The 26358-nt window shown below is 41.1% G+C and overlaps 1 long non-coding RNA gene across 8 annotated transcripts in view; it reads left to right on the forward strand.

Annotated features, from left to right (window-relative positions):
* Positions 1-1380: 1380 nt before the first annotated feature.
* LOC143835445 (uncharacterized) overlaps positions 1381-26358 on the forward strand; it is an 86269-nt gene continuing 61291 nt past the window's right edge. For 5 of the 8 annotated variants that reach the window (XR_013230143.1, XR_013230147.1, XR_013230146.1 and 2 more), the window contains exon 1: positions 1381-1485. This is a non-coding gene — a long non-coding RNA (uncharacterized LOC143835445). Of the gene's footprint in view, positions 1486-3878; positions 3997-26358 lie in introns of those variants that run through there. The other 3 variants (XR_013230144.1, XR_013230145.1, XR_013230150.1) reach the window with 3 other exon arrangements.

Raw genomic sequence — 26358 nt, forward strand, 5'->3', positions numbered from 1 at the left:
CAACCCAGGCCCATGGAAGGCCCGTGTTATGGGAACATGGGATCTTCTATGGTTCCAGAGATACCGTGTGTGCTGGTGGAGGCTGGGGCAAGCCGGCGCTTTGCATAACTGACAGCCTTTCGGCCCGGCCCCAACCTACGGTGGCCCTGCTGGGACACCGTATGCCCCTGTGAGCCGGCCAGAGCATCCCCCTGCCCCTGCCATGGTGGGAGGGAGGCATGCCACTTTCTGCCAGCATGTGGTGGGGCATGGCCCCTCCCCACTCCCCTTGGCTGCTGCCACCACTGGGCAGCACCCCGGACTTCCCGTCCTGGTGCAAAGCTTGCTAAGCCAGGATATCTGCATACGCCATGCATAATGGGTCCTGGTAGAGAAAAGTATCATATAAGAACCAACTCTTCTTCTACTTTGCATACTGTGTCACTTGCCACAATATAAAGCAGACTACTGTAAATCATGTTGGAAATACTAGCAAGTCAAAAGAATCAAATGTTTGGTAGTCTTTACTACTTTTGTTTCTAAAAGGAATGTCCAGAACAGAAAAGGAAGCAGTTCTGAGTGAAGAATTAGTGGTTTGATTCCAACTGATGTTAATCAGAGTCACAAAGCTAAATCCCCATATACTGCTTTGAAAATGAACCTTTTGAAAAATAGAAATCCTTGGGAATGTTTTCTAGCACAAGTATTTATTTAAATAGACCTGGAGTAAAGGGCAGGGGTTCAGGGAGATGTAGAAAAGCATAGCCAAGTTTAATTTTAGAGAACTTTAATTAACTGAAATTCTTGTCTCCTATACCATGTGGATACTTTCAGGCTGTTGTAAACAGAAACTGAAAGGGGGTTGGGTGGAGTATTTCAAAAACCTTTGCTGGTAGAACGTTGCTCAACTGTAATTTCAAAAATCTTTTAAATCCTGTTTGTTCTCCATGAGGAGAGAATAATCCAGCTGGGTGCCCCAAGTAAAGGCACAGTGCTGATCCATACAGCTAGCTGAATGTTCCACCATGCAGTGATTGTTCCTGGCATGGAAAAGGAAACAGATGTATAATCAAATAAAAAATGGGATGCACACACAAGGAAATGTATTACTCAAGAGTCATAAATAGATCATAGAATTCAACAACATCTCAGATGAGGAAGATCAGGATCCATATCCCTGCAGGTAGAGGATGCTTTTTCTCAGTGACACCCCCCCCCCACACACACACATGCACAGAGCACAAGGCCTGATTAGCCTTGCCAAAGATATGTTGTTTTGTTTTGTTTTGACCATTGAACATTGATCAGACAATCATAATGACGAATCATTAACCAACAAATGCTAAGTTGAGCTGATTAAACTTAAGAAGAGATAGCATTGTTCATTTTTACTGCTCTGTTTGCAGTTTGTGTGCACAGATCCCCTGCACTCAAGAACTTGGACCGAGTGCCTGATATATGTGGCCATATTAACGATCCTACAGAGGACCAAGCTTGAGGTCCAAGGTAAGAAAAAACAATCATGGTTGTAAACAATGCACTGCAAAGATCCCCACGGTGGGATCCAATCAGTTTAAACCAATAATGAGGGATCTAGCCAATGGTGCACAGCCACTGGTGATCCCATTGTCTACTGTGTGTATAACTGAGGGATTTTTTTTGGGGGGGGGGGTAGTGCAGTCTTGGTACTACTCCTATCATTCTATTGTTGGCACCAATTAAGAGCTGCAACTATTCCAGTGTCTGTGTGTTCCTGAACCCACCTTGTATTCCTGGAGCTAAACTTCCATCCCTTGCTGAGATTCAATAAGACGAGCGAAAGAGGCCCACCAATCTGCTGCCTGCCCCTTTCTACCTCATTTGCTTGATCACCGCTCTTTTTGCATTCTGTCCTTTACCTCACACCAGCACAAAACAGGATATAAGATGAAACGGGAACCAGTCAGCTTGCACAGTTTAATATCAGCCTGGAGTCAACAGGGAACATCCATATGCAATACATGAGAAACAAGTTGCTCAGTCCTAAGAGATAGGCTGCCATCAGAAGCCAGAGGGCCAGCCAGGCTTGTTATGCCGTTCACTGGGATGACAGCTATAGCAATCCCCCCTTGAACCTTCTGTAGTAAAGACACAGCACCTCATCCAGGATTCAGGTTGTGTCCTTCGCTTGTGAGAGGCCATGCAGGAAAACGGAGCAGCATATTGCTAAAATGTTTCTCTGAGATGTTTAATGAGTTAAACTCCAAGGATTCCAAACTGATTATTGTAGGCTGCATGAGCCCAACAGCCAAGAGCAAGCAATTCCCTGGTTCCTTATCTGTGAACCCATACAGGGAACAAGTACCATCTTTCCAGAAGCTTTTCCATCTCCAGTCATCCCAGCTTCTGTGGGTGGGGATTACCAAATTGCCTTTCACATGAAACGGTGCTGCAAAGGCATGGGAAACCACCTGAGGTATTTCCCCAAACAACCATGTTTGCACATTCAGCAAATTAAAGAAAGAAAAGGAAGGGCATCACATGCATTTTCTCCTGGACACATAAAGCGGTCTTCTACTGAGACAGTAGACTACTTGTCCCTCAAGTTCAGTGCTGTCTACTCTAACTGGCAGTGGCTTGCCCCTCCTTTTGAATTTGGGGCCTTCTGCATGCAAGGGGCAAGCTCTATTTCTCCACCATGGCCCCTCCCACAAAAGTCTGAACTCTGCCAAAGGCAAGACCCTCAAGCAGTGATCGAGATGCAATGGGTATAAAGTGTGTACATGTATAGGATCTAGTCAGGCCTTTGGGTGAGCATGCCATAATTGGAAATGGTGCCAGTAGGTTTGCTATGATACTGATTTCTCCCATCCCCCCCAGTTCCTAGGCATGCATGCAGAGTATATAGATGTTGTTGTTATTGTTGTTGTTATCTAGAGAGCCCCTCCCTGCAAGTGATCTCGGGGTGGTTTGCTATAATAAAAGCACAGTTAAAAAACAGTCTTTCCCCCCACCCTCTTAAACATCCTCTGCCAACTACCCAGACTAGAGATGGTATAAAATAAATTAAAATAAAGGTGGACCCCTGGAAAAGAAGGATGGCCCTTAGACAGCCACATCCTCAGCCATGTTATCAAAATACAGTTTTATGTCATGTCAGAAGCCAATCACAATCATTAATTAGGTAATTAGAAATATAGCTGGCTCCAACGTTATTCCATGCTTTCTCTATGGAAGAATAAGTGCAGGTCCTTGTAGATTATACCTGTTGTATTCAGTTATTGCTTTACTTCTCATGTACAGGTTTCTGACCAAACCAAATATATTAGTCATTCATAACCAAGGAATTATCCAATTATTTATCAGACAATTTCTTTCACTACAGTTTAATATCCAAATACAATGGATTTATCCTTGATGCTATTCAGACAATGGCCAAATATTCTAAAATGTATGAGATGAAATGTTGTGGGGAAGAGAAATAGCATATCTCAAAATAGCCCTGTCAGGATAAATCAAAATACTTTATTTCTACATTGCATATTTTCCCCCCTCACCCCTACTCACAAAAGTTGTTGTGTGACATTTTAGTACATGTACATGCAGGCCTCAATCCAGTTACATCTTTGTGTAGGAGAAACCATAGCCTTGGTCTTTGTTTGCAGCTGTGGCGGTCCAGGGGGATACATAAAGGAGCTTTTTTTCAGAAATTCCTTCCATTACATGCAAAGTTTTGCACAATGATGGAGCCATACATTTCTGTTATATGATCCCCGCCCTGGTCTAGCCAGTTTAACAATACCAGCCTTACTAGTTATTCCTTGGTTTTGTCTAGTTTTTAATTTGGGGCTTGGTTTTGTTAATAAAAATGACTTGTGATTCCCCCCTCCCCCACTTCCTTTTCAGGATTTACAATGGCTCCTTCTGGCTGGGTAATTTGTTCTCTGTTAGCTTCCAAAAATTGAGGACCCGGATGTTTGTCCCGAGATCCTAGTAAACTTGGAAGTTCTGCTCATTGGGTCCTTCCCATTTCAAAAGGTATAGCCAGAGCACATAGACTTTGTCTACTTTTAGTTCCTTATTGCTTCACAGCGAGGTCATTGCATGGGATAGCCATATTATGCACTGCTGAATCTTATTCTGAGTTTTCAGAGGGGTGAGTAGAAGTACGCAGCTAATGCCAATCTGATAAAATTCCTTCCCATACACTCACAAACTGTTCAGATTCAGGATGCCAGAAGAAACACATTCATAGCAAGACAGAACCAGATGAGATCTATACTGTCAAGTTTTACACATCACGGAATATAGGCTCATGTCAGTCAAATTACTTTGTCCATCCATCTTTGGAGAAAATATTCTGAAAAGAAGATGTTGAAAAGATGATGCTGGTTCTACAGTGAAATAGTGGGAGAGGGACAAGTTTTGTATAATAAATCTGATTGTTAATCTCTACCCGGGAGGAGAATGTTCCTAGAGTTTGATTCACAGAATTAACATAAGAAATCTTTCACACAATCATCCAAGGGTCACCTCCTCCCATACTGTTAATCCATCAGTCAAATTCTCTTCACAACCCCTGTTCTCTGGGCCCAAGCCTCCAGATCTGAGGTGAGCCATGACCAGATACAGCACTTTTGCAGTGGTGGCACCTCACCTGTGAAATGCCCTTCATCTTGAGGCTTGTCTGGTGCCTACCCTATTCTCTCTTAGGTGCCAAGCAACAAAAAAAAAATTACCTAAGTGTAACCTATTCAGTTCAAACAACAATACCAAAAATAATTATTTTTTTTTACTGAAGAAGGAAGAGAGTGCACTTCTATGACAGTGTGATCCCACCTTGTGACACTTGCATTTATGAAAACAGTTATAAATCAACTTCAAAAAATATCATATTTGGAACAATAATTAAACACATCCAACAATAATCAAGAAATAATAATTCAGGCCTGTTGTGTTTGCACAGGCCAGGGCCTTAGTCTTTCTGACTTCAGTCTAGGCAGTCCCCTGAAGATGCACCAACTTGCCCTCTGCGTTGAGAGATCTTCTGTTCTTCACAGGTATCTTTGCATTCTCTAGATGAAAGGCATCAGGATTCAGATAATAATATGATTCTTCACGTAAAATGTTAATGTGTATAGTTTTGTTATGCTAGTGCTTCTGCGGTGGGAGCGCTTCTTTCTGCAGCTTCAAGCCTCCAGTCCCTCTGGGGAAATTGCATCACATTAATTTCAAATAATCCTAACAACAATCAAAATCCAGAATAATAGACAATTGATACAAACACAATCCCCCCTTCCAGTAATTAGTATAAGAACTTTTCCTACCTAAAATAGTTTTGTTATACAAAGGAGTGTTTTTGAGATATGAGGGCTTCTCCCTGCAGCTTCAGGACTCCAATCCCTCTGGGGAAATTGCACCTTTTCTTCCTTATGAGGAATACCCCAACTCTAACTCCCTCTCGTGGACTCAGGGTTACATAAGGTTTTAACGAAAGGGCCCAATAAGCTGTTTGCTTAGTCTGCTTCTAGTCTGTTTTACAAGGATCGTTTTAGACTAATTGCTGAATATGTAAATCAAAAAACACTTCTTTAATTTTAAAAAAGTTGTTACAGTTCTCCCATATAATAAAATCACAAACACATAACAAAAACTGGTGCAGTTGCACCAATACACCCCTCTAGCAAGATACAGGGAACAACTGAAAAATGAAAGTAACAGGATTCCATCTATGTCTTACAGCAATTAGGCTGTTTAACCAGAAAAAGACAGCAATGTAACAAAGTTATTGCTGTTTAAGATTCATTAAAATAAATGCCATTTAATTTGCAGCAGGTATATATTTGCATACATCGAATATTATATTAAAATCAAGGTCAGCTAACAGAGTCATGAAATGATAGAAGAACAAGCAGGCTTCTTTCAAACTTGTAACAGGAGTCGTATCCACATTTAAGACAGTGGGCCTCCATGGCTCATAGAGAGCCACATTTGCAGTTATCATTAAACGGAAGAGCCACATGGATTCTAGGGATAGGCATGAACTGGGAAAGTGCAGTTTGGTTTGTGGTATGCCCATTCATACAGCATGAACTGTCACAAATTTTTAGCCACCTCATGACCTGGTTAAGCTTATGAGGTGATAGAAGAGCACCCCTGGAATGCTAGAGAACCAAAATCACAGGGGATATCCAGATGCCTCTCTCTACCTGCCTTCCAAGTTTGGTAAAGACTGGATAGACAGGATCTGAGTTACAGCTCCACAAAGAAGGTGTCCCAATAAAATATTTTCTGGGAACATGACTGCCTGTCATCTGCCTGTTCTAGAAAGCTCTTTTCTGAGGGCACCTTTTTGGGGGGGGACGGGACTAACTTCGATCCTGACCAGCAGTTATTTGATACTCGGGTTCAGGAGGTTCAGGTGTGTATAAAATAGATCCTGTGCAAGCTAGAGACACCAAACCTGGAGGCCATATAGAGGAACATCTAGAGGAGGTCCACTGTGAGGTTGGTGACCCCAGCTTGTACAAAAGCTGTTCTGAATCTCCTGAACTTGTACCTGTCAAAATAACCAAGGTTCATGAGTGTATAGAACAGAACCTGTGTAAGCTTTGTTACTCAAATCGGATCCCTCAAAAGGAATTGTGGGGAATCATGAATATAGCAGGAGGCTGGGTAACACAAGATCTTTTCTACCAATTTTTATGGGGTCTGTTCCCTGGAAGAAGCCCTTCTTAAATGAAGATGACAATTAAGCTGACACTCAAGGGGATTTATTTGGGGAAAATATTGGGGTATATTCAAAACACATGCAAGCAAAAAAATACAAACACTAAGTTTACAGAGGGAAAGGTTAGGGAAATACTGCACCTGTCTTGGGTTCAAGCAGTTAAGACACAGTGTTGATGACATCAGGGTTAGAAAGGATGCCAGGTGTGGAGGGATCAACACAATACACACACACACACGCAGTTGGGTGTGTGCAGGAGTTGATATGATGTTTGAAATTCCCAGGCCAGCCCAGTGACTGCCCAATAGAGAGCTATATGATTGATGATTGGTTGTGAGTTATGGATGAATCTGATAGGGTGGTTGGCATATGAGGTCACTAGAGTGGAAGGTATGGAGTAAGCTCATCAAGTGGAACAATACATTGGCTATGTGTTATGTGTCGCCAATGGCCCTGTCCTGTTTAATCAGGAAGGTCTCTGGGGGTAATACAGTAGGAGACATTTAGGTTCAGGAGATGTTGCTGTACTGGTCAAAAGAGACAAAAGTTGCAGTTAGTAACTGAAGGGAAATACCTTTCCTGTTGATAGTCTAATGGTCTTTAGCTGGGAGGGTTGAATTCCATAATGTGTACATTTAGCTCAGTCAGTTGAGCAAGCAGGAAGCAGAAGATAAGGTTATAGTCCAGTTCAGACCAAATGGAAATCTGTCCTGGCTTTTTTAGGCAAGAGAAAGAAATCTAGTGAAGCCAATTGCATTGATATAGTCTTATATTTCAACTGGAGGTCAACATTAAGCTGAGCAAGAAGAAAATATCTTGTCTTCATTATCTTTAATAGTTACCATCAAACACAACCAAGACTAGTATCCTAGGTCTATTTTTCTTTTGTCTGTGTGAGTTCCGCCGAACTCCCCAGGCTTCTAGAAGGTGGGCACTCTTTGCTAGTACCACTATGCTTCCTTCCTAGAAGAACCAGTATCCCTGTGATTACTGAGGACTCTGAAGCACTTTCATACAAGCCTTTCACACCTGATTTCCCCCCTTCTAACTGGGCAGGGATCCTTCTCTCCTTAGAAGAATTCTCCTTCTAATTTGACCTGAATTGGAAGTATCCTCAGTATTTATTAATACAGTCTTAGACCTGCAAAGTGAAAATATACAAAACAAATATATACATGGGCAACCAGCAATTATAAAAGTAATGTTATAAATTATAATAGCAAGAATTATTAAAATAAAATGTTAGGTTGCCCATTGCTGATATAAGTGTCAGTACAGAATCACACAATTAAAAATGTATGCTGACAAACTTCATCAGAGAGTAGCAGTCTGACATATTCCAAATCTGGATGTCTTGGGAAATTGTTAATAATAAACAAAATAGTCCTGGGATGAACCACTTGATACAGCCTTTCTCAACTTTTTTACCATTGAGAAACCACTGAAACTTCCTTCAGGCTTCGAGAAACCCCAGAAGTTTCATGATCATGCAGAATATGGTTGGGAAGCATAGCTATGTACATGCCCACTAAGGCCCACCATTGGCCATTTTGAGAGGAGGGAATGGGTTGACATTACCATATATGGTCATATCACCTGATACATCTTAAACAAATTGCAAAAATATATACAAATTTAATTAACTCCCACCCATTCAGGAAACCCTGACAGAGCCATCAAGAAACCCCAGGGTTTCACAAGACCCTGGTTGAGAAAACCTGACTTGACAGAAACCTGCACTGTGGACTCAATTTCCTATGATCTACAGGTACATCACCTTTCCACTATTGATATCTTTGTTCATCTGCCATCCAGTGTAGCAGAGTGTAATCCCTGGAATCTGGCCAAGGTAAAAGCTTTCCTATGATTGGGAGTCTTGAGCTGGAAGAAGTGGGATGTACAGAATCTGCTTTTATCCAATGAAAAGAAGGTTCATGTTCTCTTGTGTCATTTGATATCCATCACCCTTTGCTTCAGGACCAATTTGGCCTGCTCATGTCCCAAATCCAAAATTGCTTGTTGGGAGAGTCCCGGGTTTCCCAATTTGCTTTCAATTGCCCAAAGCTATGAAGATTTGAAGCCATCTCTGAGGCTCAAAGTGGCTGGACCTTGTGATAAGAAATTTAGCCTAAGCAATTGATTGATGGAAGAAAGGTAGACTCTGGCTTCAATTTTAATCATGCTGTTCTTCAAACTTAGTGCTGAATTTGTTAAACAATGGGGTAGTTGGAGGACAGCTCTAAAAATGTAGATTACATTATTTCCAGAGGGGCAAAACAGGAGGATGGGGGCCCCAACCAAGGTTTTGGCTCAAAAGAGCTTAAGTGCTGCTGAAATATAATGGCCATCCTTTGTTTGTAAAAACTTGATGATGCGGTGGACAGAGTTTTGTACTATGGCTGCCTCATATTCATGATGAGCTTTCCTAGATCCTGAAGTGGAAAATATAGCACTGAAGTACTTATACTTGCTTGATCTTGTGGCCATTTATATTCCATGTCTGAATTTAAGGTTGGGAGTATAACCTGAGCCTCTGGGAAGGGTGGTCTATATCTGCCACAGTTCTCCCGACACTATGTAGATTAGCTTTCAGTAAAGAGTTCTCTAGCCAAAATTTCTCCTCAGAGCAAATAGTTGACTAAGGCACAGTCAGGGTCGGTCAGACTACTCTCTGAACCAACTTCAGAATCAGACTCAATTCCTTTTAGCACACAGCTACTATAACAATTCCCACTCAGCTATTGCTGGTCAGTCAGAGTGATTTGAGCAGCCTGTCTTTCAAGCTCTCTCTGCCTAGTGAAGATTTGTAACCCTTCATTCGCTGTTGCTGTTACTTCAGCACTTAGAACCTGACTTTCAAACTGTTGTCCAACACATGCTGATTCTGCAGGCTGAGGACTTAGGCAGAAAGCTGAGTGCTGGAATAGTGCAAATTGGGAAAGCAATAGACACTGAAAACTAATTTTTAACATGGGATGAGGGAAGAAGCCAGCATAGTAAAAAAAGAAACCACTGTATATTGGGCTATTGTCTTATAGTTTTTGTTTCAAACTGAAGCAAAAAGAGTACCCTGAAATGTAGTATGAATTTTCTTGATTGTAACTGTGGATGAATTTTTAATGTTTTCCTCCTAGCAACCATTCAAACAATATTTTTATTGTAGCTACAAATGCTGTGAAGACATAACTAAAACAGGATGGGGAACTTTCATCCAGAAGATAGCTATAGATAACTTCTGACACAGGCAGTTATGAGAACCATGTAATGTCAATCTATGTAAGAGGGCAAAAATTTTAAAGGAATCTGAAAATGAATCTCTATGGCACACCTGAGCACCTGAGCACCTGAGCACAGTTGGAACAGCGTTCTGCTTTGTGTGTCCTAATGCCAGATGAAAGAATTGCCATTATTTATGGAATTTTAAGGTGGTTCCTTAAGCTAATGGTTCCCTCTCTTTGAAACATAGAAACAGAATTGGAAGAGACCTCAAGGGTCATCTAGTACAGCCCCTGCACAAAGCAAGAAATTCACAACTGCTTGCACTCACTCCCCCAGTGATGCCAGTTCTATGTCTAGAGGAAGACCAAAAAAAATGTGAAGGTTTGCATTTGTGTGGAAATAGTCCAAGATGAGTAGTGATGTTTGTCTGTAGTAGAAGAAAAAACTAGAATAAAAGTCCAATGTCACCTTAAAGACTAACAAAATTTGTGGTAGGGTATGAATTTGCATGAGTCACCGGTATCTGAAGAAGTGAGCAGTGACCCATGAAAGTCTTTAAAGTGCTACTGGATTCTTACTCCTTTCTATTTTAATCATATCTGAATCCATATCTGAATTTAGAGATCAGCCTTCTTAATTTGTATTTTAATCAGTGGCACAGTGATCATGAATTAGTATAGCCTGAGTTATGCAACATCTTTACATTTTCCTCTTTCCTCCCTCTATACTTTGGTCTACAGATTGTTTATGTGATAGACCTATCTGATAGGAAGTTAGAATCTGTATTAGAAGAAACTTCCCTCTAGTTGGGAACCCTTAAAACCTAGAGTGGCTCAAGAAAGGCAAAGAATATTGTGGGGAGGGAGTGAAAGTATATCATGTGAGGTTGGGAAGTACTGTGTGCACTGATGGAGAGTAAGGGGTTACAGAATAAAATAAACAAGTGTCTTGGTGAACCCTAAAGACTAAATAAGTTTTATTCTAGGATTAGTTTTAGCATATTAGATTCTACTTTGTCAGATGCATAGAAATACTCAGTCCTGTCCACTCAGATAATACTCAGACAAGCCCTAATAACATCAGTTATACCATGTCCACTTACTCATACTCTAATATGCAATATAATTCAGTGTGTGTACTTCTAATGATGTGTTGAATATTTCAAAGCCTCCAGGCAGAGCCCTGACCACACCAGGAGGCTTTGGAATGTTCAAGATGCAGCCCCCCCCCCTTTACCTTCACAGGCAAAGCTCTGCCTGATAAAGTGGGGGGTATTTAAAGGGAACTGTGCTGCCATGTTACAGCTGATCAAAACTGCCACAAGGCTGTCATAAGCAGCTGTAATGTGGGTGCTCCACTCCATTTAAATGCTACCTCTCTGGCTTGGTAAGCTGTCGGGAAGCATTTAAAGGCACTGGGCCCCACAATGCAGCTGATCATGACAGCACTATGGAGTTGTCGTGATCAGCTGTTATGTGGCCTGCACTCCCTTTCAGTACTCCCCCGCACCTTCACAGGCTGGGGGGGGGGTATTGAATGGGAGTGCAGCCGGCCTAGAGCCCATTGTATTTTTTTGTGCAATGGGCTCTACTGCTAATATGTAAAATATTCAGAAACTTGTGGCAGGACATTTCAATCTCTGGATTAAAAATCACCATTTTCTAATAACAGAATTTTGAAGGATGTCTCCATCATGAAACTGTTGAATTAAAATTCATTCAGAAATATACTGTCTCTTGAGGAAGTCAGATTCCTCAGGCATCACAGGCATTAACTAGCTTAACAAAATTAGGAAACTATAACATTACCAATTAGTGCTATTGTGAATGTTCTCTGTGCTTTCCTTCATTACATTTAAAATTTACCTAACTGTGTTTACCTTTTTCTTTATAATCTCATAAGAATGTCACCTCTGAGCTGGGAACTGCTTGGAGATTTGGGGATGGAACTGTGGACAGCACAGGCAGGGGAGTGGAGAGAACTCCACAGGGATATGATAGCATCAAGCCCAATCACTGCCATTTTCTTCAGGGGAACAGGTCCTTATAGTCCGGACATCAGTTGTTCTACTTAGTGAGAACCTGCTGCATACATCCAACCAATTGGACTCTAGACCACAAAAGCATAAATTGGAATTAAAATATATTAATCTTTAAATTGCTGCAATATTCTAGTTCTTTTTCTTCCCTTTCCCTTTCCCCTTTCCCTTCCTTCTTTTCTTTGTTTTGTTTTGGTGTGCTGTAGCAGAATAGCACAGCTATTCCTCTGGAGTTGGTGCAGAGTGTTGAAAAGTGGGACAAAGAAATAGTACTGTCTTAGGAGAATGGCAGCTATAAACCAAAGGAGCTAAGGGAAAAAACTAACCCAGATGTGATAGAACCCAGTTCAGTTTATCAGAACATTTCCCAAAAGTGTCTTCTTCTTGACAAAAGAATGGCAATATTTTTGGCTGTTGAGATATTTTTTCTCCTTGTTTGAACTTCTTCTGAGGATCTGAAGTTCTACCCCTAATGAAGTCCTCCATGACCTGCATGAAACTGTGGGATGAATAGTCCAGCATGGTGGCTGGAAAGTTGGCCTTTCCTCCTCCATCCTACCATTTTCAAGTTGTGACAGACTGGTTGACATTTAGATTCAAATGAGTAGCCATGTTGGTCTGAAGTAGCACAATAAAATCAGAGTCCAGTAGCACCTTTAAGACCAACAAAGGTTTATTCAAGGCGTGAGCTTCTGAGTGCAAGCACTCTTCCTCAGAGCCTGAGGAAGAGTGCATGCACTCAAAAGCTCACACCTTAAATAAATCTTTGTTGGTCTTAAAGGTGCCACTGGACTCTGATTTTTTTGGTTGATATTTAGTTTTTTCTAGGGAGGTTCAACTGAGTTCTGTTGAGTACGGACTGCAGTCTCCATTTCTGAGTCAACAGAAGATTTAGTAATATTGTTACTGTAAATTAGGAAGCATCTGCTTTAGTCCCTGCTTCTGCCCAAGCCTCATTGAAAGAAACTGGAATGGGTCGAAAGCCCAATCTGGCTAACTGGAAAATGCTGTGGGGCAAAAGGCCAGCCAGAACCATTTACACTGCACGATTATGCTCTTTCCCTGTTAGGAGCTTGCCCTGTTTCTCGTGTCCTGCTGTAGACAACTACAGCAAGCAGTATTCAAAGAGTGAATATTTACAAAGCATCGTGGAACTAGATAAACTTTGAATGTATGGATCAGAGCTCCTGGAGTGGTTGTATCAAGTAAGATGAAACGCTAATAAACACTGACCAAGGAAAACTAATCTGCCAACAGATCAATAAATAAAAAGTTGCTGTTGTTTTTAATCAGTACAGATCTCTTGACTCTTTGCCTACTTTCGTAAAATTCTCTGGTGGTTTCCCCTTGGATGTCTTTGTAAAATTTTGAGGGCTGTACTTCAAAAGCAAAAGCCTCCTTCTTAGCAGCTTGATTCCACTCTCTTTGCACATGGTAAGAAGCATCAGCCCGCAATCAATGGATGACTTGCCGAGCAAAGGGCTACTCAACATGAGTAGTTTGTTAATACAATTGGGCCCTAAGTAAACTTTAAAATAATTTGGCTTTCCAAAGGGAGCTTGTAAAAAGGTTTTATTCTTCATACATAACCCACACTCAGCCAAGATTCACAACTAACATTTTAGGATATTTCAAGATTTTTGAAGTCTATTTCTTCGGGAGCAATATAACTACGGGATAGTAATCTCCTATTTGTAAGTCATTCTGTTCCATTATGGAAACACTTAAACTTTGATTCTTCAAACCAAATCCTCTTTCAAACCAAATCCTCTTTGCTGTCTACTCTTTGTAACGAGCAAATAGTGGGTGCTCTTAGATATAAGATCTTCAAATTACCAATTCATCCAGGAGGCCTGATCCAGTGTAGAAGAAGGGTAGCCTAGCAATATGGCAGCTCTCTTACTGGCTTAGGGACCACTTCTTGCTCCTAAGTAACATGTTTAACTTATGCCTGCCCATAATCTAGAGAATTATTCACAAATTTCATCAGTAAGGAAGGTTAATGTTTAAATGATGTACGAATTAAGCCCAAGAATCCACAAAAGTGCCTTTATCTTTTCATCGGATAATAATTCTAATAAGAAATTTAAGAATGGTAATACTACTAGCTTTGTCCTCATGTTTCAATAGCAATAGCATTAAATCTGTATTTATGCAATCATAAAGAGCATTCTGTCAGCTCAATAAACAGGGCTTTTTAAACTTTGTCCTTGTGAACACCATCAAAGTCAATGTCAAAGGTCAATTAGGAAATCAAAGTGAAGAAGTCATTCTATCCTACATATTTAAAAGACCAAATAAAAACAGGGAACATGGTGATACTTGTTTTCATCCAAGGTAAGATGGTAAACAGATCAATAGGAAGCAACTGAGTTGCTTTCCTTAAGGTTGCTACAACCTTTCTTGACATTTTTACTGTTGAGAAACTGCTGAAACATTCTTCAAGCTTTGAGAAACTCCAGAAGTGATGCAATTTTGCAGAATATGTTTGGGAAGCCTAGCTATGTACCTGCTCAACCTGGAGCCCCTCTCCTTCCCACCGCCTCCAGGCCCATCATTGATCAGGGGCAAGTTAACATTACAATATATGGTCAGATTATATAATCATAGAATCATAGAGTTGGAAGAGACCTCATGGGTCATCTAGTCCAACCCCCTGCACTATGCAGGACACTCACAACCCTATCACTCATCCACTGTAACCTGCCAACCCCTTGAACCTTCACAGAATCAGCCTCTCTGTCAGATGGCTATCCAGCTTCTGTTTAAAAATCTCCAAAGATGGAGAACACACCACCTCCCGAGGAAGCCTGTTCCACTGAGAAACTGCTCTAACTGTCAGGAACTTCTTCCTGATGTTTAGACGGAACTTCTTTTGAATTAATTTCACCCCATTAGTTCTAGTCCGTCCCTCTGGGGCAAGAGAGAACAACTCTGCTCCATCCTCTATATGGCATCCTCTTTATCACTTGATAAAGATTTAACATTTTTTTAAAAATGTATAAAAATTAAATCCCACCCATTTGAGAAACCCTTCCAGGGCTGTCAAGAAACCCCAGGGTTTCATGAAACCATGGTTGAGAAAGTCTGGTTTACTACAACAGGATTTTTAAAGCAGCACCAACTAATTGTAGTCCTTCCAGTAGCAGAGAGACTTTCAGGACACAAGAACTTCTTACAAGAAGGGTGGGCACATAAAATAAAGGAAGGACACAAGAGAAGGATTCAATATAGACAGAATGAATATAGGCCCACAATACTTATAGGCAGGTTTCCCCCCATAGGCTACACTGATGACTGGATATCCAGTGAGTCTGCCAGGGAGCAAAGCGACCATTGGGCCAGTGCAGAACCCTGGACTGTGCCCCCAGCAGGCCCAGTGTGGTTCTAGCACAGAACCCTGTACTGTGCAGCCACCACTGTGGGACCCAGTGTGGAGCCCTGGTGCTGCCACCAATGGCCAGGGGTAAGTGCTACTTTGGGGGGACTTTAAACTTTATGATTTTTTAAGATTTTTCTGCAAACTTGGGAGTCCCCCAGGTTTGCTGGAAAATCTAGTTAGCGTCTGTATACAAGGGTCTTTTTGACATCTGATTTCATGTGTTTCATTGTGGGGTACAGCTATGAAGAATAAGTGTGAAAACACATTCTTTTCTGGTTTCTGTTTTTTATAACACAGAGTATGTGAGAGTTTTCTGCAGTCCTAGATCAGCACTCTTACTCCTACACCATACATGCCAAAAAGCATATGCTCATGAAGTATCCAATTGTTTGGAGAAGTCTTATTCCACACTTACATATGCACAGAAGGAAATGCTATCAATTGTTTTCACTTCAGGATATCTTCAGGGGTTTTTAATGTCAGAAGAACTGCTCCTCTCCTTTTCACTTTAGGAGTTTTAACTACAACTGCAGAACCTTGATGACTGGCGGGCCCTAGAGACTTGTTCATTACTTGTCATTAAATGTGTTAAAGTTTGCATAATTGATCCAGTCAATAAGTCATCATTGATTTATAGAGGGGTCTGTCGTGAAGAGTCACTTGTTAAAAATTCATAACACCAGTATGTGTCTTTACAATCCATTAGCTGTTTACGTACCTGCAGTCCTAAGATTGATTGACCTTAGGCTGAAAGTCTCATGGACCTCTCTCTCTGTCTCTCTCTCTCTCATTCGCTCCGTCATTCTCAGAATATAGAAAAGCAATACTTCAGCCTTCTCCCTCAATGGCTATACTTTGACACATGCCCCCCCCCAACTGAAACTTTACTCAAAATGATGAATAAATAAAGCATATTCCATAAACAGCTTTTCACTATTATTTAAGTTTGCAAGCTGTGCTCTCTTAGTCTCCTTTCTCTACCATAAGATTCAAGTGTGTAAATGTTCTAAAAGGCTTTGAATGTTTTATGATGATTTCAGGGAATGATGGAGTAATCGCTGCAGAGAGAAGCTATTAGTTTTAATATTTATATTGAGTGCTCTGAAACATTAATGTGACAGGATGTAAGATCAGAGCAACAGGACATATTTACTTCACAACTGCTGCCACGTGGCAAAATATTTATTTTGTAAAGTCTTTTAAAAAAACACCCCAGAATTTAAATTCAGAATTGATATTTCCGTTCTGACACTGAACATCACTTATTGTAAGGTGATCTTGAGTGACTATTTTATTCCTATGAGGGCCCAATCCAAATGGCATGCATCCTGATCCTCAACACTAGTTGCCAAACCTTTAGTTTATGAAACTGTCCCTTCTGTTTCTGATCTCAATCCAACAGAGTAAAATATGAGAGAACATTTCAAAAAAATTCCATTTTGATATAGCTTCTGTGAGTCTTATTTTCACATCAGCTTCTCATTCTTCATGCTGAATGGATCCCTTCCCATTACAATTAATGCATTTTTTCAACAAAGATTTGTATTAGTTTTATATAAATAGCATATCACAGTAGCACAATGGTGATGGTACAGGAACTTCCATAGTCTCTGTGGTAAAGACCATAGAGAGTGGAGAAATTCCTGCAGAATCACATAGGATGTAGCATCACATCCCCATAAACTTCACCTTCCACAGGCATCAACCCAAAGATCTCCCAGCTAGTGCAGGACTTAGGCAAGGATGATTATTAGGCAAGGATAATTATTTATTTAAAATACGTGTTTCACAAATTGGAGTTGCAGGACTCGCAAAGTGGCTTACACAAATATCAATCTACTTAAAACGTATGGCCAATTATCAAAAGCATAACAACAAAACAATAACATGCTAAAAATCAGAAAATCATATGAATCTCATGGCTGAAATAGCCTATCTTTCACCCCACTTGACAGAAACCTCTGTAGAATTCCAATAGGCTCACCTGAGATCATAGGATCATAGAATCATAGACTTGGAAGGGGCCATACAGACCATCTAGTCCAACCCCCTGCTCAATGCAGAATCAGCCTAAAGAATCCAGGATAAGTATCTGTCCAGCTACTGCTTGAAGACTGTCAGTGAGGGGGGCAGTGAGGGGACACCACCTCCTTAGGAAGTTAAGTCCACTGCTGCAATACTCATACTGTGAAAAAAAATCTTCATGATATCTAGCCAACATCATTCTACACGCAGTTTAAACCCAACACAACAGGTCCTATCCTCTGGTGCAAACAGGAACATAAGACATTGCAACTGGAATGTCACTGATGAAAAGGTCCTGCCATTAAGGACCAAAACATCTCTATATAAATAACAATTACATTACAAACGTGACCCAGAGACATATACAAAATCAATTGTTAATCACCATGCAAAAAAAAAATTCATTACAGAAAACACAAGTTAATAGGATTAATTAAACTCAAATGATTATAAATTTTATAATGCTTATAATTTTACTGAAACTAAGGCAAGGAGAATATGAAGCCAAAAATCCTTTTAAACTTTACTTAATTCTGATGTCTCTTATCCAAGTTGTCCTTATTGAAAAAGGCAATGCTCTGTTTACTCCATGTAAGCTGAAATAAAGAAAACCCCTTACGCAAACTATTAATGAAATCATAAGGAGTAAAAGTAAAAGAAAAAATTAACCATTTCCTTTATATTCACTAATTTCCAGGAAAACTTTCCTGGAAAACATCCTCCTCCCACCCTAAAATATCCTGCACCAAGGTGTTATTAATTAAGATTCAATTGGCCATCCATGTAATTTCTTTAAAAACAGCTACCTACAATCACTGCAAAAAAACCTTTCCAAAAAATACATTCAACTAGTCCAAAAGAAAACTAACCCTACACACTCTCAACAAAACAGTCCAATGGCCAATAATTCAACAGGTTCGGCACCAAAGACAATTAAGTAGCTGACAATTCAATAGCCATCCATTTACTTGGATTTCTAGAATTGTATTGTAGGTATAGAATGAATAAGGTTGCATTTGTGGACAATAAAGCTTGATCATGGATATATAATATATATATTTATAATTGGCCTTTCTAAACATTGGGATTTTTATCCATCTGTTTAGGTTTGCCCCTTTGTTCTCTTTGTTTATGTTTCATACAAAGCAGCATTAAAACCCACGAACAATGAGAGGCCGGGCATCCTTGTGTGGAAACGGTCTGGGATTGGATCTTTCTGAACAAAGGTCAATCTAGACAAGTATCCTGTTTCCAATAGAAGTCAACCAGACACCTAGAAGAATCCTAGAAACAGGGCATAAAGTTCTTCACCCTTTGTTTGTCCTATAGATTCTACTTAGTTCTCATGGTTAACAACCATTGATAGACCTATCCTTGATGAATTTGTCAAATATTTTAAAGAGCCATCTAAGCTATCTCTAAATCTTGTGAGAGTTCATTCCATAAGACATATGTGCCAAAAGGGTTGATCTTCATAGTTACTAATTTGTACATATACTAGAGACAAGTTTTAGCACCAAATAGAAGTTTGAGGACCAAACGTAGTTTAAAATTAAGCTTGGATAATTCATTATCTAACACTGAGACAAAATCCAATGTGTTATTTATTTTCAAGTTCCCAGTTCTTTAGAATCAGAATTTCACACTTTGCAGGGAAGGAAGATTTTGCATAACAGTAGGAGTTGAGGAAGAGGTTGCACTTTAAAAGGAAAAAATGAATATTGTAGCACTTGATTTAAAATTGCTAAACATTCCCATAGTCGTTAACAATGAAATAACTGAAATTTGAAGTTTTGTGATAGAAGTCATAGCAATGACATACAGACATAGAGGCTTACTTAGCATTTAAAAAACTTTTACAAAGCAGCCTTAAAGACACTGACAGGAAATGTATTCAGGCTGTCAGATACCAGCCAAGAAAAAAGGCACCCGGTCAGAAGTAAAATAAACTGACATGCTAAATGTGTGGTAGAATTAGACATTCCAAAGAAGTGAAATCCAATCAAAGATATCCATTGGAATTTACAATACACTACATATGCAGGGAGCAGTAGACAAATACATCCAACAAAACTTTCATGTGGCTCAATTTTGTTTTGTTTTTCTATTTTTAAAAATTATTTTAAATATATTTCTTTAATATTTTAAATATTTAAACCACCCTGAGCCACATGGGAGGACAGTATAAAAATCTGTAAACCACTCCGCGGTTATTAAATAAAAGAGTAAGGGCAAGTTGGGAGGAGTTAGGGAGGGCTCTGTCCGGGATAAAAACTTGGAGGGGCGAATCAGGAGCCGCGAAGCGGCTCCTGATTCGCCCCTCCAAGTGTCAATCCTGGACCAAGGAGGCAATGGGGAGGCACGCAAAGTGCGCCTCCCCATTGCCTCCTTGGCCGCCACACACAACACCTCAATGCGGGGAAAGGAGCGTCAAAGACGCAGCGGCCCTGCTCTTTTCCAGCCGCACTACCTCCCAACTGCCCTGGAAAGGACATGCGCTACCGCGCCGTCCCTGTTCCTTTCCCCCCAAACTCCCAACGACCCTCCCAGAAACGGCCGCTCGCCGCTGCCAACTGCAGCTTTCCCTCACCACCGCCACTTCCCACCCATCGCCGCTGCTGGCCGCTACTCCTCGACCATCGCCGCCCTTCCCCCCACATGGCTGCTACCTCCCAGAGCCTCCCGGAGCTCGCCTGCCGCTGCCGCCATTAGCCTCTTGTCGATGCAGCCTCCAGGAGACTCCCGCAGCTCACCTGCCGCCACCGCCATTTGCCGCATGTCGACGCTGCCTCCCGGAGACTCCCGGAGCTCGCCTGCTGCCGCCGCCATTCACCGCCATCCTGAACTCCTGCTCTGATGTCAGCCGCACGCCAACCACAACACACACCACGGACGACGCCCTCCGGCCTTCCACAACACCGGCACAGCCACCCTGCGACCTCACACATGGACCCCGCTGCCCTAGCCCAGGTCAGTACTGCCGCCATTGACTCCCTGAGGCCCGCTGCCCCACCCGCACGCCCCATGCCGCCAGAACCTTTCGTGATCGCCGCGCCATTCCTCCACCCCTTCTAGCGCCCATTTTATTGATCTTTAAAATGGGCTTTCAATCTAGTCTAATAAATAAAATAAATAAATTACAGTAAACTAACGTGTTCTGAACTAACTCTGCTCTATTAATAAAGAACCATATTAAAGGCCTAATTAATAATACATGATCAAGAAATAGAGGATAGACTCATATAACTGTACCCAAAATTAAAAGTTCAAAGGTGTAACCATGTCCCCTTGCCTATGGAGAATAGTGTAGCAAAGAGTATACAAAAGATAGGAAGGAGTAAATGTTTAGTGGAGAAGCCAGTTGAGTGTCCCTGGGGCAGAAAACAGTAAAACATTTCCAACATTAAAACATTTCAGACTTTGAAAAGGATTTTAAAAACAAACATAAAATATTTAAAACAAAACAAAATATAAACACACAAAAACAAGGAGGAAGGCTAATAAAAGTCAACAAAGGAAGGCCAAATAAAACTATCAATGGTTTGAAGAAAGTGATAGAGGGAGGCAGATGAATCTCCATGGGGAAACAGTTCCAAAGTTTTGACACCATGACTGAGGAGGCCTTTTCTCAGATTATGGGGGCATTTGAAGCATGGCCACCAAAGATGACTGGTGGGCAGGTCGGTTATATGGGAGTAGGAGGTTCTTCACAAATGCTGACCCCAAGCTAGAAGTTTAATATTATTCATAGATTCATAGAATCATAGAATCATAGAGTTGGAAGGGGCCATACAGGTCATCTAGTCCAACCCCCTGCTCAACGCAGGATCAGCCCTAAGCATCCAAAACATCCAAGAAAAGTGTGTATCCAACCTTTGCTTAAAGACTGCCAGTGAGGGGGAGCTCACCACCTCCTTAGGCAACCTATTCCACTGCTGAACTACTCTGAAGGTGAACATTTTTTTCTGGATATCTAGCCTATATCGTTGTACTTGAAGTTTAAACCCATTACTGCGTGTCCTCTCCTCTGCAGCCAGCAGAAACAGCATCCTGCCCTCCTCCAAGTGACAACCTTTCAAATACTTAAAGAGAGCTATCATGTCCCCTCTCAACCTCCTTTTCTCCAGGCTGAACATTCCCAAGTCCCTCAACCTATCTTCATAGGGCTTGGTCCCTTGGCCCCAGATCATCTTCGTTGCTCTCCTCTGTACCCTTTCAATTTTATCTATGTCCTTCTTGAAGTGAGGCCTCCAGAACTGCACACAGTACTCCAGGTGTGATCTGACCAGTGCCGTATACAATGGGACTATGACATCTTGTGATTTTGATGTGATGCCCCTGTTGATACAGCCCAAAATGGCATTCGCCTTTTTTACCGCTGCATCACACTGCCTGCTCATGTTTAGTTTACAATCCACAAGTACTCCAAGGTCTCGTTCACACACAGTGTTACCTAGAAACGTATCCCCCATCCAGTAGGCATGCTTTTCATTTTTGTGACCCAGATGCAGAACTTTACACTTATCTTTATTAAATTGCATCTTGTTCTCATTTGCCCATTTTCCCATTGTGTTCAGATCTCGTTGAACACTGTCTCTATCTTCCGGAGTATTTGCCAGTCCTCCCATTATTACCTTGAATTGGGCCTGGAAGCAAATTGGAAGTCAGTGTAGATGAAAAATGACTGGTCTGATATGGTTCTTATTAGCAACTCAATATCCTGGCCTCAATATTTTAAGCAAACTGCAACTTTGCAGTGGGGGGGGGGTTGTGACTCAACCAGAGGCCACCAGGCTATGAAAACTGCTCTTTTAAGTGGAGTGCTATCCAAAACAGGAAGAATCACAGTTCCTGGGTCCTCCCACTACCAGTAGCACTTATGTTTTTTCACTGTTGTCCCAAAATTGCCTCTGGATACTGGTTCAGAGTCTCAAAGTGTCTCTGGTATCCACTGGAAGTATGAGATACCGCTGAATATTATCTGCATACTAGTGGCAACTCAGCACAAACCTCCAGATGATCTCTTCCAGTGGCTTAATTTAGACATTAAGAACATGGTGGAACAAGATGGAATCTTGTGGAACCCCAGAAAGCAGAGGTCAAGCACCATTCTTCCTAATACCATACTCTGAAGTAGGACTGAAACTATTGCAAAATGGTGCCTAGTCCAAACCACAAAAGATGGTCTAAGGAATCCATGATTGATAATATGAAAAGCCACCAAGAAATCCAGGAGGATTAATAGGATTGCACTCTCCCTATCTCCCCAGGATAGCCAAGGCATTTCAGTACATTAATCAGGCTTCAAACCCCATTAGGATAGCCCTAAACAATCCACTTCATTCAAGAATCCCTTGAATCCCTTCATTCAAGTCACCACTCTTTCAATCACACAAGTAGACAATTCAGCATCCTGTGATCATTTGATCCTGTTGCTTCTAATGTAGAGTCAAAATTAGAATATACATGAGATATTTTCTCCACAAAGTGCTAAGGAAAATGATTGTATTTGATGAGAAGAAGGAGGCTTGTGAACAATATGTGGAAAAATATACCTTCCTAATTAAAACTGGCATTTTGAGTGCACCTGCTGAGCCATGCGAATCTACATGGGAGTGCCACAGCTTGTCATGCTGGTAGAATGGAATGTAGTCAAAAGGAACTGGAGTCAGAATTTATCCTCTGTAGTAATGGTTTAAGAACTAGAACTACCAATTGCTGTAGTGTAAAGATTCTTTATATGGTTGTTTTAGGAAAGAGAAGAAATCATGCGGTTGTGGCTGAACAACCAAGCTGGTTCACCACTGATGCATCAGCCAAACATTATCAGATTTGCCAAAGAATTCAGTCTCTCTCCACTCCTCAGACATTCATGGAAAATACTCAGGTCAAAAGCACACCAGCCAACCTTTATAGCCAACCTTTCTTGTTGGGATTCAAAGTGGATGATGCAACCAACATCGCAAGGCGGTGCTTGGGAAGAGTTTGGGGACAAAAAATAATGAAGGTATTTGATACCATGGAGTCCGCCCGAAACTCCCATTTCTTCCAGGCAAACTGATCTCTGTAGTCTGGATATCAGTTGTAATTCCAGGAGGACTTAAGGCCCCACCTTCACGATGATCACTCTGTGCATGTGCTCTTCCTGTTGACCTTTTTCACAAGAATTAGCTTCAGTTGCCACCAGTCAAATGTTTACTGATAATCCTTGTAACACAATGTCAAAAGCCCACATGTCCGGAAATCCTGGCAATGGCCATTGAGAGTTATACTTTTTATATCTTCCAGAAAGCAGCAGCCATTCCAGTCCATCAACTGGGTGGGAGGCATTAGGCCTCAGGTTGTGGGAATAGACTTCACTCTCCCAATGTTTTTCATGTACCAACGCTGTTAATGTCACTGTTAACACATGAATTCTCCTTTGTATGCTAAGCAGATTACACTCTTCATAACCGTTTCCTTTGTCGATTACTTCTGCTAAGGAGTAAAAAGTGCGATTTCCCAGAAAGACAATCACTGCCTGCAGTTGATTCGGAAATGCCAATTTTAATTATAAACTTTTGGATTTTTTTTCAACAGTATTTCACACTTGGTACTTGGTGAAAACTGTCCCTCACCATATGAAGTCTCAGCCTGTTGTGCTGAGGGAAACAAGTGCCATTGAAGTTAAAATGGGCCAAGTTCATCCTTTCCATAACTCCATAGACTTCTGTGGTTGTCACATGAGTCATGCCTTTGGCCCACTGTGCTTTGCTGCAGCAGGTTAGAAAATGTTCTTCGCACCGCCTTAGCTCCTTCTTTTCACACCAGAGGACATTACAGAAGCTCTAGTCATAACTAATTTGTACTGCCCTCTGAGGTAACGAGGGTGTGTGCAGCGAAGAGACAACAGTCTCTCTAATTGTGCAAAGTTTTGGCTCAGCAAATTATAAATTCTGACAGTTTTCTTTTCAAAGCATAACCTTTTAAAATGATCCATCCAGAGTCCCGTGAAATGAAGTGACTAGAAAAAGATGTGAGCAACATTATGGTTACATTGGCATTCTTCTTTAGAGATCAGGAAAAAATATGACAAGTCGGACTCCTATTAGAGTTGTATGGAGTATTCCATTTAACCGTGCTAGAGCTGAGCTGTGAAGGCGTATACTAAGATATTTTCACTTCATGCCTTTGACATTGGCATTAGTTACTGCATTTAAGACACAGCCGGCTGTTTATTGCTATTTCTTCCTCGCTGTGAATGTTAACCACTGAAGAGGAATATTTGATGTTGAAAATTATTTTGCTTGCTAGTGTTCATTTCCCTTTTAGTATGCAATTATTTGTTTGGTTTCACTGAGCAAATGAAATTTCAAGGGCATTTCAAGGAAAATAAACAAAGTACAGCCCCAAAAGGGGAGGAGGGGGACTGGTCTTTGTATTCAGGAAGAGCACTCTGGTTATGCATATGTATGAATCAACAAAATCAGGTTAGAAATTGGAAATTGCACTCCACACTAGAGCATTTTTCTTGCTCTAGAGATCTTTGCAATGGATTTGAAGGACTAATAAAAAACCAGCAGCATGACTGGAACAGATGTTTTTTATGGACTCAGCTTGTTAATCGTCTTTTTAGCTTCTCCTAAGGACTTAAAGCAGGAACCTTGCTTGTCCTGAATATTTGAAATCATGTTAACATTGTCCAAAATGTGCTCTAACAAGCACCAGTGGAAATGCTGATGATGTATGTGTGGCTCAAAATAAGGATTTGCTCCGGTTCTTCAAGCATACTTGCTCAAAAAGGACATGAGTTTTCAAAAGAGTACAAATGGATTGAAAATCTAGCTCAAAGTGCTGCTGGCAAATGGCAAGCAGTCTCTGAGCTACCTTAGCCACTATAGAAATAATACCAAAGATTAGTTCTCCACACATTATACAGGGTTGGACGAGATCAGCAATTCCCAATGATTCTTTCTTCTATCTACAGACTGCCCTCCCCCTCCACTCAGATATCTTAGGAATCCCAGTCACTCAGAAGAAGCACTTCCTGGACATCAGCGGGTTGCAGTAGGTGATTGGGGGGGGGGGGGAGGCAGGAAAGTTCCATTCCCCTGACAGAAAATTTAGTCTGGACCTAATGCAAAATTACTGAATAATTAGCGTGTGACACTAACTCCTGCCAAGATCGGCTGATTAGCGTGAGCATAGGTGGCTTTTTTTTTTTAAGTGGGCCCATTCACAGAGGATATTTATCAATAATTCCTGCCACAATAGCTAAATTGAACTTCATGTTCAGAGATAATATATCTCTAAACACCAGAGTTAGGATGTGCAAGCCTGTTGGTTTTGTGCACAAACAATACACATGAAGTTCTTATATTGTAAATGCACAGTCCTGGCCCAAAGAAAATGTCTTACTTAAATCTTGATGAAACCAGAGGAACCAGTTAGCATGGGAATTACATATCATATTTATTTGAAAGGAAGACAAGCCTAAATGTAAGATGATGCCATTAAAAATGTTATACAAAACAATCATTAGACATATCTGTAAGTTGTATGCGTAAGGCAACCCCCTCCTCTTTTTTGGGGAAGCATACCTAGGAGAAAACATTTCGATAAACACTGTACAACTAAATTTTATGGCCCAAGGCCTATGTATTCAGAAAAGTCAGTTGTCATATTTGACTGTGAGCTTTTGAATGATGAGAAGTGATATTTCCATCCCAAATTTTGGAGTTCAAGATTACCTGGTGTCTCCAAAGTGCAACTGATACATTAAGAATCCTCTCTCTTCGTCATTTCTGATTAATTTCTCTTCACCATACCAGTTCTCAAGACAAGAAACGTAGCCTCACCTCATTGTTGGCCATGTGATTGCGGCAACGGAGGAGCGAGGCCACAGAAAAGGATGACACAGGCCAACATGGGGCCTTGATTGTGCACACTGGCCAGTGTCAGTGGGGGGCTGGGCTGGGCGGAGATGAGGCACCTATGCCCATATAAGGTGGTTCCTTTGTGCCCATC

This window comes from Paroedura picta, chromosome 4 (genome assembly GCF_049243985.1).
Source record: "Paroedura picta isolate Pp20150507F chromosome 4, Ppicta_v3.0, whole genome shotgun sequence".
NCBI lineage: Eukaryota > Metazoa > Chordata > Lepidosauria > Squamata > Gekkonidae > Paroedura > Paroedura picta.